Source organism: Lonchura striata, chromosome Z (assembly GCF_046129695.1).
Source record: "Lonchura striata isolate bLonStr1 chromosome Z, bLonStr1.mat, whole genome shotgun sequence".
Taxonomy (NCBI): domain Eukaryota; kingdom Metazoa; phylum Chordata; class Aves; order Passeriformes; family Estrildidae; genus Lonchura; species Lonchura striata.
The window spans coordinates 75,265,560-75,271,796 of NC_134642.1; positions in this window are offsets into that span (position 1 = coordinate 75,265,560).

Sequence of the window (6,237 nt, forward strand, 5' to 3'; positions counted from 1 at the left end):
CATTAAGAATGGTTTAACTTAGAATTATAGAGCTTAAAACAAACAAAAACAAAAGTACCTTCATGTAAAAAGTTTATAACTTTTTTCCTACATGAATAAATTTATGCAGTAGTAAAGCTATGGAACACAAAGTAATAAATAAGTGACAAGTCAAAAATAGTTTATTTAAAAAGAGAGGGGGAATTGTAGGAATATATAAAAGGTAAAAAACTTTAGAAAGTGCAAAAAGGCCCCAGAAAGTAGACATAAAGCTGAAAAAGGCTGGGAAATTTCAAAACCTTCTCATGGGAAGCTAGGAAAATAAGAACCAAGTGAATTCATTTATATTTATCATAAGGAGCAAGAAAGAACAAGAACTTAGTGATAGTTTGAGATGTCAAAAGTCCTAGATATATGCTTTGCAAAAATAGAAAAAGTTTCAGTCTTATATAATGAATTACTCTATATCGTTTGAGGTTCATAGAAGTCCTTCTGGTAATGTTAAACCCACATGGGTCCTTTTCTTATTGGTTAGGGTATAATGACTCTGCACCTTTTCTTTTATGTTATAGGTTCAAAGAATATGTAGAAAAAGGCTTTGCATCAACTGCCATCTTGCCTTTGATCTAGATTTGCATGGATGTTCATTTCTCTGTGTCTCTGGCTTTTTGCTTGGAGGATACAGACATAATAAATGTTAAGTCTGCAACCAGTCCGGGTCCCATCCTGTTTTGTGAGATGCAGACCGACCGGGCAGAAAGTGGACACACACTCCCAGCTCTGGCCGCAGCGCTGCCCAGCCCAGGGGGACGGTCACTGCCCTGCTCCTGCTGCCCCACTGCTGCTGACACAGGCCAGGATGCCCTTGGCCTTCTTGGCTACCTGGCCAGGCGCTGGCCACCTTCAGCTGCTCTTGACCGGCACCCTGGGCTCCTTTGGCCCACGCAGCTGCCCAGCCACAAAATTGCCCGTTTGACTGCAAATACTGCATTAAATTGTCCTTCTAATTCTACAACCACATCTTCTAAGGAAGTATCATGAAGTTTTATAAGGATAGGAATCTAAGTTGCTGTGACTTCATTAAAATGGGCTTATTCAACTCTCTGCAAAACTGAGTTTGTAGGTCTTCAAGGCTCTGAGTTGGAAATTAGGAAATATCCAGCTATGCCTTTGTATTTGTTGTGGAATGCCTGAAAATGGATTTTCTTTCAGCCTGCATGCCTGGCCCTCTACAGCCTACTGGTTCTGGCTAAGCACACAGCTTACTCTGCAATTGCCAAACAGCACAAACATGAAATGTTCCTTTCTTACTCACCTTAGGACCAGCACCGCTGAATACATGCTTCAGGTGACCTGTAGTAGGCAAGGGAAAATGAACCAGATGCTGTGAGAAAATTGTCTGGGCTGGTGAAACCCACAGAACAAGCACCACGAACAGAGAGTTTTCCCTTTCACAACATCCCTTCAGCAGACACATTTCATTCATACAACCAGCAAGAGATCCAGATAATATTCTTGGGCATGCCTACCCTTTGGCCTGTTTAGCCATTAAATGAACACAAACATGATGAAGAAAATGCAAATTGTTCTCTAACACTCAATGCTCCTGTTCTACCAAACACATAACACCTCTTTTAAAAATCCTCTCCTTCTGGTACCTAGGGTTTTTTTTAATCAGATGCATGCACAACTTCTCATTAACTTGCTGGAAACAGTTGCCCAGAAAAGCTTTTCCAAAATTCCACTCTGATGGGGCAGGCTCTATTGTGACACAACACAGCAGCAGCTCCAAGTTCCAGGAGCAGACACTCACTGCTTTGGAGTTTGCTCTTCCTTGCAAAGGGAATCACTATTTAACACTCAGTCAAGGCTCAAGTTAGACAGTCAAATCCTTTCATGACAAAATGTAGAAAGAAAGAAGCTTTCCCTGAATTCTGGGAAATACTGCACAGTTGTTAGAAGGCCTTCCAAGAAGGTCTCCAGTTTACATTTTCAAAGCTGTCTTGCATGTCCCAGCAAACTGAGGAAAAGACAGACTCTGCTGCCTCAGACTCTCCCGTGGAGGGAAAAGAACCCCTGCAGGTTCCCTTGCAAATGCTGCCCCTGTGGCTGCAGAAATCCCCTTGTACCTGGATGCCTTGACAGGAGCTTTACCAAACCAGTGGCACCCTAGTGTTCTTTCTGTTTTAAAATAACTCAGGCACTAACAAAGAGCAGGAAGACATACAGAAGCCAGGTTCGGGTACACCCAGGGAAAACCTCTACTTACGTGCCAGGTTAGTGAGGTAATAGCCAGAATAAACAACGCCATAAGCTGTGAAAGCTGCAGCAGCAAGTTGCTCAATCATTGTAGCACTGCTGTGCAGATTTGTCCAACACTAGAAAAAACAAGGCTCTTGTCAGTGGGCAGCTCTCACTGACAAGCACCTCAACCAGGAGGATGCTCCTGCACTGAGCAAGCCCTAGGGTTGCTCTGACACTGAGGCCTTCCGTGCACCAAGACAACCTTCTGCTGTCACCATGACCACATGGCAACCATGCCCTGACATCACAGTGCAAGCACTCTATATTGGCCTGTGAATTTATGCAGAGCAATAACCACCCTTCCGTACAGCAAACGCAAAATAACCGGGGAAGTTCTTCTCTGTCACAAAGCAGCACAAATTCACTTTGTGGCCAAACCCTGTTGTTCAAGGAATCCAAGAGTAACTCCAGGAGTGCACCAAACACCTATACCTTGTACCCCAACTGAGCACTCAGATGGGACCCAAGCAAAGGAAACCAGACCAAGAAAATGGCCCAAAGCATTGCACTTCTGAGAAACAACGCTTACTTTTAAAAAATTTAAATGTTTATTAAATCTTAACAAAGGACTGAATAAGGAAAATTTGCAGCACTGGGAGTCTCTGACCATTACAAGCAGCACATCTATAGAATGGATGCTCTGCCTTTTATACCCTTAACCCCTCCAAAGTTTTGTCAAAGTTTTGCCATCCACTGGTGGAGATTCCTTTCTTACATTCTTATTGGAGGTCAGGTGTTGCTACGCCACCCACACCTCCTGGTCACAAGCCCTGACTACCAAGGCTATTGCAAGGGGCAGGGGAAATAGGACTCTGGGAGGATGTATTACAATAACATCACTATACATTTTTACATCCCCATAATATCTACCTCTTAACACTGAGAGCCAACTGTTACATGACTCATCTATAACACACAGAACCAGGAGAGAAGGCACTGTTGGCATAACAGCTGAAACAATTCCGACAAATCTCCCACATGTTTGCACATTTATTGGATATGCCCAGGGCTCCTGAGCATGTACATCTCGGCCTTTATTCCCCTTTGGAAGCAGTCAAACTGGCAGCATCTGCCTGCCAGTAGGAGCTGCTCCGAGCTGGGAAGAAGACTGGTGGTGCTGATTTCCAGAGGCTTCTGTGTCCCAGGAGAAGATAAGGAAGGAGTGGATTGAAAGGTGCTGGCGCTGCTGCTGCTCTGTGCCAGACAGCCCTGGCTGAGCAGGGCACGGCGCTGCAGACTCTTGCTCCTGTCAGAGCTGGGCACACCTGGGAACAAGGCATGGCAACTTGTGGGGAAACCAAGGACTTCATGGGGACTGCACTGCTCAGCACACACCCAGGCCATCTGTGACCCAGAGTTCTGGCACCTAAAAAGATAAAGCAGACGGAAATAGCTGGGAAAAGTTTCATTTTGACCTTTCTTACCTGTTCACAGAAGTGGCCAAAATGAAAGTTACAGAGCAGGGCCTGATCCTTTCTCCTGCAGGAGGGGCCCTGTACTGGCTCCTGCCCAGGGCTGGTGCCCATGTGCTAACATTCAGCTGAGTGGGAGCAGAGCTCCTGGGGCTCTACAGCGATACACCAAGCCCAGCCCAGTTACCTGGTACACATGCAAAGCTTCAGAAAAAGATTAGAATGGAAAAATGTAACTGTCATGATCATTGTATTTTACTATGTTCACATGCTGTATAGGACTGCAATTTTATGTATTTGTGGTATTTTCACACATTTTAATCTCCGAAATACTGTCAGATACACTTTGATTCCTAATGGAAAGTCTTAAACTATTAATTTAGCTTATAAAATGAAGTTACTGACATTAAATAATATGTACTTTGTAGCGTAGAAGAACACAGTAATAGTATGAGTAATTATGATTGCTTAAGCACAATTGGCTTGGGTCTGTACAGGAATGTGAAATTTTGCAAGAAAATAATATTTTCACTAGGTTTTGTAAAATATTTGAGAAACACTTCTTGTTTGAAAGAATACGTTTCAAACAACCTTTTACTTAGGAGTTTGAGGAAGGTTCTTACTTTTGAGAGCAGTACAATTTTACATTTTAAGAATAATGTAAGCAGCTGATGAACTTTAGAATTATTGCAGACCATATTTAGTCTTTCAGAAAGTATTAGTGATATATATCTGATTCAATGCATCTTTTAGCCAGGTTTTGTCAGTGTAGGAAAGCCTGGTTGTAAAGCTCCCATTGTTGCCATTACAGCATTTATGTGCTGTAAATCATGTAAAAGTCTCCATTTTCCTGATTTCTTTTTTATTACAAGGGGTATTCAAGGGGGCGAATGATTCTTCAATATGATCCACTTGCAATTGTTCTGTGACTAATTCTTGCAGGGCAGTAAGCGTTTCAGTAGTAAGGGGCCACTGATCAACCCAGACAGGTTTATCTGTTAACCATGTCAAGGCTACAACTGGACATTCACCACCCTGCATCACAGTGGCTCCTATTAAAAATCCATAGCAATTCTGTAATAATAGTAATTAAAAATCCCAGTAATTCTGAGGGTCTGATGTTAGCTTGTTGGCCATCGGGATGTTTCACATGAATTACAATGGCTGACAAGCCACCTGTTGTAGAACCACCCAACCCCATCAGTCCAAAACTTGCACGAGTGAGAGGTCACGATTGAGGCCAACGCAGTCACGAGAGTATTGTAGCATCTGCTCCAGTGTCAATCAAACCTGTTACCGATACGGTCCCTGGATGATATCCACTGGCTGTGAGGATGCATGTCTTTTCTGGATGGTTCTCCGTTACTTTCTCAGTCCGGAACACTTGAGGTACTTACCGTATTGGGAACAAAACTCACAAAGGCTACAAGCTGAGTGATGCAAGTTCCTTTCTGAATAGTAATAGGGCACTCATCAATTCATATCATAGCATGACTCTGTCCTAAATAATCAACATCAATAAGTCCTAAATGCACATGAATACCTTTAAGTGTACTACTTGATATCCCTATCAGAAATGCACTCAATCCACGTCCTATTGGGCCATAGGTGTCATGGGGCACTTTGCAGATTTCTTTTGTCAAAATAGTTACTGTGTCGGTGGTGGGTACATCAATCCCTGTGGACCCACTTGTTGCTCCTGAATACTGTTTGCAAATGGGTAGCTTTACAGTGCTGGGAAGGCCCATAATTGCTGTTAATGGTCGTCAGGTTATTTGTGTCCCCACACACCCCTTCGTGTTCTTCTTCCCATTTCCCTGCAACAGCTGACCATTTGCATGATACTTACTCGTGCACAGTGCCCAAATTTAGCACAATGATTGCACATAACATTGCTGCTTGCATTTGACTTAGATGTTATTTTCTGGGTATTACACTGTGCCCTTACATGCCCTTGCTGTCCACAATTACAGCATTTCGGTGGTGGTCTTAGAACTGCAGCAAGAGCTGCCATTTTGTGCTCTACTGAACCATCTTTTGAGCAAGCAGTAACCATTTCAGGCAATGTGGGCTCCCCAGGTAAGGTGTCAATAATCGTTCTGCAGTCTGGGTTTGCACTTTCTTTCACCAATTCTATACACAATCTATGTCACAAAGGTTCATTATCTACCTGTTTTTCAATAGCTGCAGCAAGCTTTTCCACAAACTGCAAAAATGGTTCTCTCATCCCTTGTTGTATAGTAACATATCTCTGTTTTGGAGCTGCCATTTCCATTGTTTTAATTAAAGCACTCATGCCTATTTGCCGAGCTTGTGTCAAAATTGAAGGATCCCACCTTGCCTGCAAATCTGGGTTAGCAAAAGGCCCAGTGCCCAATAAGGCATCAACACCCACAGCATGACGAGTCGTGTTGAGGCAGCTGCATATTTGTTAAAGCTGTGAGCTCAGCCACTCACCTCCGAGTTTCTTGAAACACACCATACTGTACTGTTTGGAATAAAACTGTAGCAAAATGCATGATATCATAAGGTACAAGCATAC